The 14,773-nt window shown below is 39.1% G+C and overlaps 1 protein-coding gene across 2 annotated transcripts in view; it reads right to left on the bottom strand.

Moving 5' to 3' along the window:
* Positions 1–13,457, bottom strand: part of IL6ST (interleukin 6 cytokine family signal transducer) — a 49,830-nt gene extending 36,373 nt beyond the window's left edge. For both annotated transcript variants that reach the window (XM_082621939.1, XM_082621940.1), the window contains exon 1: positions 13,220–13,457. The gene's annotated coding sequence lies outside the window, so the exon portion shown is untranslated. The remainder of the gene's footprint in view (positions 1–13,219) is intronic.
* Positions 13,458–14,773: the final 1,316 nt, after the last annotated feature.

The raw sequence follows: 14,773 nt of genomic DNA, 5'->3' as shown, positions 1-14,773 counted from the left end.
TTCTAGTATGTTATCCTATGAATATAGGCAAAACAACACATGTACAAGGTTATTCACTACAGCATTCTTTTCTTTTTTTTTTTTTGCGGTACGCAGGCCTCTCACTGTTGTGGCCTCTCCCGTTGCGGAGCACAGGCTCCGGACACGCAGGTTCAGCGGCCGTGGCTCACGGGCCCAGCCGCTCCACGGCATGTGGGATCCTCCCGGACCGGGGCACGAACCTGTGTCCCCTGCATCGGCAGGCGGACTCTCAACCACTGCGCCACCAGGGAAGCCCTACAGCATTCTTTTTAATAGTAAAAAGCTGAAGCAACCTAAATGTTCATGAATAGGGGACTAGGTAAATTATGGCATATCCAAATATAGTATACATGTAGTCATTAAAAAAATGTACAGATATAGAATCACATCTAAAATACATTGCTAAGGTATACAACAGTGTATTTGTTATTTATGGCCAAAAACACAACAAAAACGGCAAAACATATACTCATTTCCTTATATGTGCATAAAACATCTCTAGAAGGATAAAAATTCAAATACTGGCTGCCACTGGCTGTTTGAGACACTACAGTGGGAGGGAGACTCTACAGTGTGCTCTTTGTACCTTTTCCAATGTTGTACCTTGTGGCTTCAGTAGAAAATAGAAAATAAATATAATTTAAATAAAAAGTACTTAATGTGTATCTCTCCAAGATAAAACTACTAACTTCTTGATGAGGGCTTCATAGTACTACACTTGAAACATAGTATCATTTTACAAAATATAAATACTTTTATACTCCCAAACCAGGTAACAGTCACTCTATAACAAAATAATTTGATAATGAATTGTTTAGACTGTCTCAGGTAAAGCTATAAAAGAACTAAGCTGCAGGATGCATTTTCCTCCACCTATTTTATTCCTTACTTCCCAACTTTAAATAGTCCCAGAGTAGAAAAATCTACCACATCATTCAACTGTTCATCAAAACAACAGAAAAGAAAAATATCTGAGCGTGTTGGTAGAGTGGTATGTGGTCATGTCATCCTGACCACCTACCCTACCAAGTACCTTGTTCACACTGTAGAGAGGTTTCTTTATAGTTCTGAAAACTGGCAATCTTTCTATTTATGTACTATAGTCTTATAACAAAACTCTGAAACAAGAAGTCCCATGAAAGTTTGATTACTTCAAAGCAATTAGATTTATGTGAGCAGTGCCATGAAACACAAGTAAAAGGAAAAACAGGCAAAGGTAGGTTTCACATTTTAACAGTTAGAAAGTAATGTTTCCTAATTTTTAAAGGATTGTCATTGAAATGTGATAAAGGAACATCTATTAAGGAACTTGATGTCATAGTCCAAACCTAAGAGATGGAGACACAATAGTATTGATACTATCTAAAATATTACATGCAATATAGTCCACTTCATTTGGGGGCTTATCTTGTTTTAAAATTGATTGAATTGATAGTACTCTGCTTATTTTTCCCCTTTCATTCTGTTGACAGCAGATAATCAATTTAAAATTCTATTATTAGCACTATCCTTTCTCCTCATGTCTTGCAGAATATTCTATGCATATATTACAAGCACATATTGTATATATTGATTTTCCTTGAAATTTGCATGTTATTTTGGAAGGTTCTGTGAAGCCAAAACATGACCACTAACCACAGATACAGGAAAGGATTTTTCCAAGAACTAAGCGGTTGTTCTACAGCAGCAATTCCTCAACTATGGTGGTTTCAATATGGCAATGTATTGAAAGGAGGCATAAGATGCATCATAGGGCTTCCCTGGTGGTGCAGTGGTTGAGAGTCTGCCTGCCGATGCAGGGGACACGGGTTCATGCCCCGGTCCGGGAAGATCCCACGTGCCACGGAGCGGCTGGGCCCGTGAGCCATGGCCACTGAGCCTGCGCGTCTGGAGCCTGTGCTCCGCAACGGGAGAGGCCACAATAGTGAGAGGCCCGCGTACAGAAAAAAAAAAAAAAAAAAGATGCGTCATAAATAATTCACTACTATTAATGTTAAAGTAACAAAGTTTATGGATGATTTAGCTAAAAAATTAGAACAAATCCAAAGCTATCCTTAAAGCTGTTTGTTCTTACTTTAATTTCCATGGATGTTTTAAGTGGGAGAAAAAGTAGTGGAGTTTAATTGTTAAAAATTTAATAGTTTAACCCTTTATAAATTATTTTTATTCCTATGGATTGTGATTTTTGAGTTTTTTTCCCTTTTAGTTTGATAAAAAATTAGGATAGAATGAAAAAGAATAATAAATCTAGATTTACGTTGCATGTGAGGAAGACTGTCGGTATGAACCTTATTACTACAGAAACAGTACTACTATAACTGTAGAACAGTAGATGAATTACGACTGCCAAATAGAAGGCAAAGTAATATTTGTTGAATAAATAAGCTGAGCAGGGATCAGGATGGGGAAATTTCAATATGGTACCTTTTACATCATGTCATACACAGTAGTGTTATTATGGATAAATTCGCAAAAAGTCAGTCATGCCTACATTAACTGATTATCAAATTAATTATTTAGAAAGTTATCCAACTCTGGGCTTCCCTGGTGGCGCAGTGGTTGAGAATCTGCCTGCTAATGCAGGGGACACGGGTTCGAGCCCTGGTCTGGGAAGATCCCACATGCTGCGGAGCAACTAGGCCCGTGAGCCACAACTACTGAGCCTGCGCATCTGGAGCCTGTGCTCCGCAACGGGAGAGGCCACGACAGTGAGAGACCCGCGCACCGCGATGAAGAGTGGCCCCCGCTTGCCACAACTGGAGAAAGCCCTTGCACAGAAACGAAGACCCAACACAGCCAAAAATAAAAATAAAATAAAAATTTAAAAAGGCTCAACATTAAAAAAAAAAAAGTTATCCAACTCTGTTCTATTCCATTAGTACTAATCATGAATTCATAATAACTAATACTTGTATACTATTTCACATTACACAAACTGCTTTCATGTAAGTTATTTCACTTGATTCTCCCAATATCCTAGAGAAGCAGGTGGATAGGGCAGGGATCATTATTTTATTATTTTTTTAAAGGTTTTTTTTTTTTTTTTTTAACAGTTTTAAGTTTACAACAAAATTGAAAGGAAGGTAAGGAGATTTCCCACAGACCCTCTGTCCCCACACACGTATAGCCTCTTGCATTATTAACATCACTTCTCACCAGAATGGTACATTTCACCAAAGATGAACCTACACTGACACATTATAGTCACCTAAAATCTCTAGCTTACTTTAGGGTTCACTCTTGGAATTGTACATTCTTGGGTTTGGAAAGGCAGGGATTAATTATTGGAACTTTACAAAAGAAAAAACAAAAATTCAGACAGGGTAAGGTACTTACCCAAATCACAAAATTAGTAAGTGAAAGAGCAGGGATTTGAAACTAAGTCCTCTGCTTCTAAATGTCCTACTCTTCTCATTGGGTCTCACGGTAGAGAGAGGAGGGTCTTGTTTAGAAAGACAGTTTTGACAAGTTTTTATATGTGTACTTAAATTCCTGCCACCTACTGGTCTTTCAGGTTTTGAGAAAGCATCTCACTTTAGGTATCTTCTGAGTTTCAGTATAAAGCACTCCCATAAACACTTGTATAAGAGTATTCAAGTATCCTAGTGTAGTTTTGCTACGTACTTGGAAACATTATTGGCTCCCCCATGCTTAATCCAAACCTCCTTGATATCCATGTATGTCATAGACATGTGAAAGGAACATTTTGTTGAATCTGATAAAAGCAGTTAAAGCAAATCTTACACAAAATCATACCTTTTGTCTTCCACTAGCAGTAAGTTAAGGCTACTGACTCCTCAACCGCCAAATTATTATATGCACACAGATGTAAAAATTCATTTTAAAATCTGCTCAGTATTAGGTTAAATTCTAGCGTAAGGAGCGGTCGTTCCTCTTTGAAATGTAACAAGATAACTTCAAACTCAGATAAGGAGTTGAATTCCCCACTATTGTTTCACACACGTTAAACCTTTGATATAATTTAATAACATATAAGAAATTTAATCTATAAAAAGGATATTTTTAAATGCAAAGAAAATACATAATTATTTTAAAACTTTCAAATGAATAGGAATTGACAATATGTCATGTGAAAATCCCCTATAATCCCATCAAGATAACTGTGAACAATTTGGTGTATAATCTTACAAAATTTCTATGTGTATAACTTTATATTGTATAAATATATACTTTATCAGTGTACAAAAATGGGATCACAAAAATGTTCTGTAACTTTTTTTTCCCTTAACACTACATATTGGACATCTTTCTAAGTTAGTACATAAAGATTAATTCCTTGTTACAGCCTTTGCTCAAATTTGCCTTCTCATACAAGTCTTTTCTGACTAGCCTATATTGCATATCCTCCCTTTCCTGTTTTTTCTCACTAGCACTTAACCTTCTACAATAGGCTGGCAAACATTTCTTGTAAAGGGCCAGATAATAAATATTTTAGGCTTTGTGGGCCTTCAGGTCTCTGTGACAACCAACTAGTAAACTGTTTTTGGAGTGCAAAAGCAGTCAGTGACAGTATGTAAACAAACTGGCATGGCTGAGTTCCAATAAAACTTTATTTATAAAAAGAGAACGCATGCTGGATTTAGTCTGCAGACCATAGTTTGCCAACCCCTGTTCTAAAATACTATTTAATTAACTTATTTTGCTTATAGTCTGTTACGGGTTGAGTTGTGTCCCCGCAAAAGATATGTTGAAGTCCTAACCCCCAGTACCTCAAAATGTGACCCTGTTTGGAAATAAAGCTGTTACAGATGTAATCAGATGTTAAGATGTCATACTAGGAGGCTTCCCTGGTGGCACAGTGGTTAAGAATCTGCCTATCAATGCAGGGGACACAGGTTTGAGCCCTGGTCTGGGAAGATCCCACATACCGTGGAGCAACTAAGGCCGTGTGCCACAACTGCTAAGCCTGCGCTCTAGAGCCTGCGCGCCACAACTACTGAGCCCATGAGCCACAACTACTGAAGCCCGCGCGTACAGCCCGTGCTCCACCACAAGAGAAGCCACCCCAATGAGAAGCCCGTGCACCGCAACGAAGAGTACCCCTGCTCACAACAACCAGAGAAAGCCCACACACAGCAACAAAGACCCAATGCAGCCAAAAATAAATAAATAAATAATTTTTAAAAAAAATGTCATACTGGAGTAGGGTGGGGCCCTACTATAATATGACTGGTGTCTGCTATGAGACAGAAATACACAGGAAGAATGCCATGTGACAACAGAGGCAGAGATTAGAGTGATGCAGCTGTAAGCCAAGGTATGTCAAGGACTATCAGCTACTATCAGAAGTTATGAAGAGGCAAAGGATTCTATCCAGAGTCTCAGAAGGACTTTTGGTCTCCAGAAACTTAAAAGAATAAATTTGTTTTAAGTTTGTGGTACTCTGTTATAGCAGCTCTAAGAAACTAATACACTGTTTGTGTCCCCAAAATAGAATGTGAGCAGATGAGGTCGGAAATTTTGTATGTTTTGCTCCTTGCTATATTCCTAGTATCTAAAATCATACGTAGCATAGTTTGAGTCTTTTTCATATCTTCCATAACTCTACTTTTTGAACATACAGAACACAGTTATGGCAACCACTTTAGTGTCTGATAATTATAACATGTGTCAGCTTTCGGTTAGTTTTGATTAACTGAATTTTCTCTAATACATATATTTTCATGCTTCTTTGCATACCTGGTAATTTTTGATTAAATGTCAGATATTGTGAATTTTACCTTGTTGTGTGTTGGATACTTTTGTATTCCTATTAAAGATTCTTGAACACAGAAGCCTGTCCTGTTCCAGGACACAGTTATTAACTTACTTGAAAACAGTCTGATCCTTTCGGGTCTTGCTTTTAAAGATAAGTTGGGTGGGATTGGAGCAGTGCTTATTCTGGGACTAATTATTCCCTACTACTGACACAAGACCCTTCTGTGTACTCTATCCAATGTTTCATGAATCAAGATGGTTTTCAATCTGGCTGGTGAGGACAGGCACAATTCCTAACCCTGTGGGATCATTAAGCACTGTTACCTTTAATCCTTTCATGAGCTTCTTTCTCAGTAGTTTCTTTTTTGTTGTTGTTTTTTGTTTGCTTTGTTTTGGCTGCGCCTCATGGCATATGGGATCTTAGTTCCCTGACAGGGATCGAACCCACACCTGATGCAGTGGAAGTGTGGAGTCTCAATCACTAGACTGCCAGGGAAGTCCCGGTAGTTTCTTTATATGCATGCACTCAGCTAAATAACTGAAGGGGACTCTGAAGCTTTCAAGAATTCTCTTGTTTCAAGAGTTTCAAGATTCTCCAGCATTCTGTTCTATGAACTCCAGCCATCTTCTTCAATTCAAAGAGTATCCACTGAGCTTAGCCTAGATTTCCCCAACCTCTGACATGGTTTGGAAACTCTCTCAAGGTAGTACGCTAGTTCAATCATAGGATCTACCTCATTTGTTTCCCATCTCACAAGATCATTGCCTTTCATCATCCAGAGTCCAGTGTCTTGATTATCTCTGTATTTTTTCTATTTTATGGCTGTTTCAGACATGAGGGTAAACCTTATCCTTGTTTCCCCGTTTTGGCCAGAAGTTGCAGAGTCATTTGGATACCAAATCAAACAAGGATTACACAAGAAAACTATTGTCAAACTATTATGAATTGGTGTGAAAAAACCTAAATAAAGCATATGCAAATTTGTTCTAGCAATGTATTTAAAAGAAAAAAAAAGCCATAAATACTAACAAGTATTTTGCCTAAAAATACAAGTATGGTTCAACATGAGAAAAGATACCAATGTTATCCGCTATATTTTCTAATAGATTAAAGACAAAAATAACACGATCATTCCACGAGATGCTTGAAAAGCATCTGATAATATTCAACAACTGTTCAGCTACAATTTTTAAATAACAACAAAGTATTAGGAAACTAGACTGAAAGAGACCATCTTTATATTCATGAAGTAGATAAGAGGATGGACTCTGTAATCAGACTGCCTGTATTCAAATCCCAGCTCCTCTATTTTTTGTAAAACATCTTAGGCAAGTTATTTAATATCCCTAATTTTCATTTTCCTTAACTTTAAAATGAGGATAACCTAACCACCAACTTTCGTAGGACTTTTGTCAAGATTAAATAAGTCAGGGGAGGGGGAAGGGTAAGCTGGGACGAAGTGAGAGAGTGGCATGGACATATATACGCTACCAAACGTTAAATAGATAGCTAGTGGGAAGCAGCCACATAGCACAAGGAGATCAGCTCGGTGCTTTGTGACCACCTAGAGGGGTGGGATAGGGAGGGTGGGAGGGAGGGAGACACAAGAGGGAGGAGATATGGGGATATATGTATATGTATAGATGATTCACTTTGTTGTAAAGCAGAAACTAATACACCATTGTAAAGCAATTATACTCCAACAAAGATGTTAAAAAAAAAGATTAAAGAAGTCAGTATACACCGAGTGCAGTGTAGTATACATCTGCCGTATACTACATACTCAGCAAATGCTAACAGCTTTGTCAGTGCAGCTCTCGGTGTTGCTGCCACAGTACTTTATCAGAAACCTATAGTAAACATCATAGGTAAAGATAAAAATTAAAGGCATTCCTATTAAGGTCAGGATTCAAACAAGATGCTTGATGTCATCACTTATTCAACATTGTTCTAGGAGGTTTAAACAAAAATATAATAAACAAAAAACAAGATATAAAAATGGAAAAAGAAAAACTTGCAGATGATATGAAAACAAAGAGAATCAAATAACAAACTATCAGAACCACTGAGAGTTTAACATAACAGCTGAACAAAAGATCACCAAAAAACCCCCTCTCTCAGCAATAACCAGTTAGAAAATGTAATAGAAAAAATCCTATTGGCAATAGCACCAAAAACTAAACTATATCTAGGAAAAACAATTAAATCAGAACAATGCAAATAGTTTATGGAGAAAACTATAAAACTTTACTAAAAAGTTCATTAGTAAGACTTCAATATCATGGAACAAATATATATATATGGGGGGAAGAGATATCGGTTCTTCACAAATTAATATATCAATGCAATACAATTTTAATCCAAATTGCAAAGTGGTTTACTTTACAAACCAATTTAAAATTTCACATAAAATATTAGAAAATGGCCAAAAGCCAATTTTCAAAAAGAAAAAAACAGAATACTTGATGTACCATCTATTAAGATATACTATCAAGTTATAGTAATTAAAACATGGCGTTGGCATAGGAATAGAAAATTAAATCAAGTACAAAACAAAAAATACAGAAACAGACCCAAGTATATATAAGAATTTAATATCTTATGGGAAAAAAAGCTACTGGTATCACTGGGGAAATAAAGGACTATTTAATAAATAGTATTGCGACAACTGGCTCCACAAGCAAAAAAATAAAGAGTCCTACTTCATCACAGATACATACACTCCAGATTGATTAAGGACATAAATGCAAAAGTAAAATTGTAGGACTACTAGAAGAAAATACAGAGTATGCTTATGACCTTATAGTTAGAGAAGGTCTTTTACAAATTATATCTTTGACTGTTTGAGATCTATGAAAAGGTTTAAAGAGTACTTTGATGACCATCCATGTTCTCACCATAGCTTAAGAAATAAAACATTACAAATATAGTTTAAGCCAAATAAACAGTTCTTGCCCTTGAGAAGTTCAGTTTAGAGAGGTGGAATATACACAGGGTACTACCGGAGCATAAAGAATACCCAATTCAGACAGGGTCCAGGACAGCCCATCATGAAGTACGAGTAAAGGTTTTCTGGACAGAGATAGTAGCGTACACATGAACTATACACCACCTTTGACTCTAACTGTAGATCACCAATGGCAAAATCCCAGAGCACGCCAGTCTACAAACCAGAGCTGTGCTGCCTGAAACATTTTGTGTTAGGGAGAGTGCGTAGGGGAACACACACAACAGAACATCCAAACAAAAACAGACTGTGCAGAAGACCAGTATGAAATGCATTATTCAGAAGTAATGATAAAACGAATCTACCTTAGAGCAAAGGGTGAAACTGAGTAATTTGGATCAAGAGCAAATGAAAATTTGGAGGTTGAATATTCAAATTTTAACAGGGCAACAGATTTATTGTGCTGAAAGGAATGAAGCTCTTGCTATGGGTATGTATACATTCAGCTTTAAAACAATAATCTATACTATAGCCACATTTCAAGAGATGTAGCTTTCTTACTCATGTCAATTGGCTAACACTTCTCATTAAATCTCACTAAGATATACTAGATAGAATAAAAAAGAGATTGTAGCCATTGTGACAATATCACAAGCATTTCTGAAGCATTTCACATTGTTGACCACCTCTGCTTTCTGACTTTCTCATATCTCTTGGTTTCTATGTAACCATATCTTGTGGTTATATTCTTTCCTTTATTTACTTTACTGTCTCCTTCACTGAATTCTCTGCTAGGTTTTATCTTCTGGCTATGAATGTACCCAAAAGTATTTGGCGTCTACTATTCTTTTAAAATACCAACTTCTTCAAAAATGTATGACTTCAACTACTACCTTCACACAAAATAATTTCAAATATTCTGACTGAGATCTTTCTTCTAATTTCAGTTATGTATCATCATCTTGGATATTCTGCCTCTGACTCAAATAAGCTTAACAGGTCTAAAAACAACGTACACATATACACATACTCATGCCCACATAAATACATAAATGCATGCACTTAAAAAAAAAATCACAGTACTTTTTTTCCCCCTCATCTAAAAACACTCACCCTTCTTGAATTTCCTACGACAATGGGGTTCATCATTGCCTCTTGCCTATCCATTACATTCTAGCTTTTCTCAGTTACAAATCTTATTCAGTCTTCCTTCATGATCCTTCCCACTTGTTTTGTCTTTTCTACCCTCCACCATGACCAACCTAATTTAGGCACTGCTCACCTCAATACTTATAACTGCCTTCCTGCTTCAAGTCTCTTTTTTCCCTCCAAATCATTCTGAACATTATTATTGATAGATGAAACCTCTCTAAGCATACTTTAAACTTGTCACTCTTTTCCTCAAAAGCTTTTTAAAGAGTGAATAATAATGCCAAATATTTCAGCTATTTAAGAACCTAAAAATTTGGTTTCAGTGTGCCTGCCCAATCTATCTTCTTCAATATTTAAATCTGTTCTAAAAAAACCAAAACTCTCTACTCTGATTTTGCCCTCAAGCTCTAGAGAAAACAGCGAGCAATCTGGTTTCTACTCTGATCATGCTGAAATTATTTTTGTAGTTTCCCAAATGCAAAGCAAATATTTAAGCTCTTCATTTTACTTGACTTCACCATGCCATACACAATTTGGTCTTACCTTTTATCATGCCCTACCAGCTACCCCTACAGACTTTAAGCTCAAGTCACAGCAAACTACTAGACTTTCTCTAACACACTTTACTATTTCAGAGTTTGGGTTTCTATAAATGCTATTCCCTGGCTCTAGAATGTCTTTCTCCAAACTGTTCTGCACTGTTTATATCTCAGATGAAACAGCATCTCTTCTGTGGAATTCCCCCCCACTCCCACAAACATCTTTGCTCCCAATGCACTTGTATACAGTTCCCTAACATGATTCATAACACTGTATTGTAATTTTTGTTTATATGTCTTGATATCCTGAGAATCTAACATACTCTGAAGCACATAGTGGACAATTAAGAGTGGGTTTTAAAAGACCTTCTGGAATGGCCATATTATTCTAGTTAACTGTCACTCAAGTATACTATATGAAGAGGTAGTATATTTACCATCCTTAGGAGCTCAGATTCTGAAGCCAGGCTGTCTAGGTATAAATTCTGGATCTACCACTTAATAGTCGTGTGGCACTGGGAAAGTTAATTAAGCTCTCTATGCCTGGGTTTCCTTCTTTATAAAAAGGAGAATAGGAAGATCTACTTCATAAGGTTATGAAGATTAAATGAATATAAGCAGAGTGTTCAAAACAGTGACTGACAGAAAATAAGCATTACACATATATTGACTATTAATAATGACTATACCTTGATTATTTCTCACCCTTTCCACATATACCTCTATTGGAATGGGCTCCTTTCATTTTTCCCTTTATCCAAATCTTACCCAGGTGTCAAGGCTGACCTCTGTTAAATCCTTTGATCCTTTCAACTCTTAAATGGTTACTCCCTAGTTTAAATACCTATAGCATCTTCTGTATCACTCTGCATACAATTAAAACTGCCTTGCATCCTTGTCATTTTTCACAAAATGTCTAACCAATTTCTGTAAACTCTTTGAAGGTCCTAAGGACGACTCATGCATCTTTGTCCGTTCCTACAGCAAGTACTAAGTGCTTAGTATTTGTTATGTAAAATAATAAAGCTCAGTAGAAACTTCAACTCTGATCAAAATGTCTCTGTAATCAAATAAGTGGAGAAGACTGTGAGAACATTCCATGCTTCTCTAAGAGCCAAGCTGCAAATGTATTAGTGCCAGGGAATTCTGACTCCCATTAAAATAAGCTGCTCTGAAACAGCTTCTGGGAGAAAAAAAACCCCCCTACAGAAGAGTTTTGGGGAGTTCTTAAGTTCCCAAACCAAATTGTAGCAGGGGATCCTCTATGAGAAATGTGTTAACATGACACAGTGACTGATTGAGAGTACAGGATTTGCAATTACATAGATCTAGGTTTCACAGGGACCCTGAGCTTCAGTTTCCTTCTCTATAAAGTGGGTATTGTAACACCTACTTCACAGGTATATATGATAATCGACATCCACCCTAACGTTTAACTGAAATGCAAATTCCCTTGGAAAAATTTTAAATAAACTGAAAACACGGCAATTCGTAAATAACTGAACACATTTTTCATTACCTAAGAAAATGTATTAAATTAGCTGTGTATTTATAATATTCTAAATTACCTATGAGAAAATTAAACAAATGTTGTCAATAATATGGAATTGGGATGAAAGAAAAATTGTACTACAAAATTTATCCTCCTTTTCTGACACTTTCTCCATCCTGTGATTTTTTTCTTCCACTTGTGATTAAAAACAAGTGTTCAAAATTGTCCCCAAAGAGAAATATTTGGAAAGCACAATTTAACTTAATAGCAAGTTGGTTCTAACATTGTAGTATTCCAGCTTACAGTTAAAAAATACTTCCAAATAGGAATTAACATGAATTTAAGAAATTATGATAATGGCGAATAGCTCATATGATGATCTGAGTAATTTCAAATTAAGAGTTGTTCCAACTTGAAGCTGGCAGTCACACAGTCTAAAGGGTTTGTTTACAGCACTGACTAAACCAAACACTCCAATCTTTTAGGCTATTCATCCTGGCATTCTAACAAATAATTATTTTAAAGCAGTATAATCGCTGAAATGCCCAATACTACACAAATTAAACCGAAATGGGTTTCCTTCTGAAGAAAAAAAGAAAAGAAAAGAAAAGAAAAGAAGTGGCAGGTCTTATTTTTAAGCTGTGATATTTTTTTCAGTTTGAAAAAATACTGAAAAACAGAACCTTGCTACTTGGAATCATCTTTAAACTTGGGGGAGGGGGTGAGAGAATTTAAAAAGACAGAATTCGGTGCCTTTACGATACAGTGGTATGCGGGGCTCATTAGGGCCAGGCCATGTAAGCGATCAAAAGAAGAAAAGAGACATTAGTTTGTTAATTGTATAAGTATGGTGTAACTTTCAGCAACGTTGAAACGTTACCATTTAAGTATGAAAAGATGGCTTTGGGGAAAGAAAATTCACCTCCGAGTTGAAAATGAAGGGTCAAGTGCGGGACTAGTGGAATTTAAGGGGAGATGGAAAGAGGACTGGGGAAAAAGTGGGGATTTGGTAACCACAAAGGGGTATGGTCCAGAAGGGCGTGTGTGTGTGTGTGTGTGTGTGTGTGTGTGCGTGCGTGTGTGTGTGTGTGTGGTGTTGGAAGTGAGGCTTGTACTTAAATCTACGTGATAAAGTTGTGGAGATCAAATTCGGAGGTGTGGGAACAGGGAGAGGAAGGAATGTGGGGATTTCCAGGCTGGGATAACAAGAAGTTTGGGGCGCGCGCTGTCGGGGCGCCCCTCTCCCGGAGAAGGGTGGCCCCCTCGAGTGCCAGGTCCCCTGGCCGCCCCGACGCAGCCCTCCCCCTCCCGCTACACGGCCCTTCAACTCGACCACGGCCCCTCCTCACCTAAAGGCCGCGGTGACTCGCTCCTCCGCGTGTCCACAGGGCACGTCCCCTTCGGCGCCAGGCTGGGCCGGGCCCTTCGGCCGGCAGCCGCGGCCCCCAGCTCAGCTGCGTCCGTGCGTTCCCCACGGGGCTCCGCGGGCCTTCAGGCTCCTCGCCCTGGCCTCGGGTCTCTCCCGGCTCCTTCCCGCAGACGCGGCAAGCGGCCCGCCTCCCGCTGCGGGGCGACGCGCCCCCTGACCCCGCCCCGCGGCGCCCCGTAAAGCCCCGCCCCCGGACTTGGCATCTGTAAGCTGATTGGCGCCCGCGAAACCCGACGCGCGCCGGCATTGGCTCAGCGGCTGCCCGAAGGCGATGGGGAGGCCCTCCGAGCGGCTGCGATTCCCGTAACACGGTTCCTGGCGTCCCGGATTCGGGTCGCTGCGTCCGCGTCGCCTCTCTCAGACAAGATCGAAGGGTTCTCCCCACCTCCCCTCTGCTGGCGGAAGGAGCAGAATGTTCCATTTTTCCGTGGAATAACGGGGTCGTGAACTGAAGTCCGGGTGCTGCCCGCGCCTGCCGTCCCCCCTTCTTGCCGCGGCCTCTTCGGCCTCCCTTCGAGGCCTTCCCCAGGGTACTCAGAGCCGCTAGGGACAGCCGGGTGTCCTTGGGGACCGGGGAGGCGTGGGAGCTCCTGAGGGAAAGTGAAGGGCTCGGTGGCCATCACTGCACACGAGATTACCGCAGATTGTGGCGGCTTCGGTCCAAGTCTTATGTAAATGAACCTTGCCACGATATATATATTTTTAAGTTAGTAAATGAGTTTGGGTGTGATTGATCAATGAACCCCAGAGTTGGTAACACGCCAAGAAACTAGTTTTTCTTGCGTTTTGTACCTCCCAATCTGTGACAAAACTACCGAGTAAAAACCAATTTCGTTAAAACCCCTTCTTCCCGGCTAGTGGTCCGGAAAATGAACCTTCAGGCTCACTTTGATACAGTTTTTTTCCAAAGCAAGATGAGAAGCTTAAAAGCGTGTGTGTGTGTGTGTGTGTGTGTGTGTGTGTAAAGAAACACACCCAAGGCTAGAACCTTTTGTGGAAGGATGGCAGACTACAGGAGGGCAATAATGGTTTAATGGACCTGAACAAATTATACCCGTAAATTAACAATTATAAGGTTCTTCATTATATTGGGGATTCAGATAGAATAAAGCACAGACCAAATTATCATCTCATACTTGATCAGATAATTTTTAAAAGACACAGAAAGGTGGGCCTGCTACGTGTCTAGTGCTAAGGGCGTCCCAGGCAAGCTTGGGGTTGGGAGAGACAAAGCTCCACCGTGTTCCACTCTTGCTGCTCCCTGTCATCCTGTTATCTAACCTGTAGAGAGTGACTGGATTGTATCGTAGCTCTGCCATTTATGGAGGTGTTTAAAACAAACGTATAAAATGTTAAGTTGGGGCTTCCCTGGTGGCACAGTGGTTGAGAGTCTGCCTGCCGATTCAGGGAACACCGGTTCGTGCCCCAGTCCGGGAAGATCCCACATGCCACGGAGCGGCTGGGCCCGTGAGCC

Source organism: Mesoplodon mirus, assembly GCF_964341445.2.
Source record: "Mesoplodon mirus genome assembly, chromosome: 5".
Classification (NCBI taxonomy): domain Eukaryota; kingdom Metazoa; phylum Chordata; class Mammalia; order Artiodactyla; family Ziphiidae; genus Mesoplodon; species Mesoplodon mirus.
The sequence above is the reverse complement of the archived record's forward strand: the minus strand, read 5'-3'. Positions and strand labels throughout refer to the sequence as shown.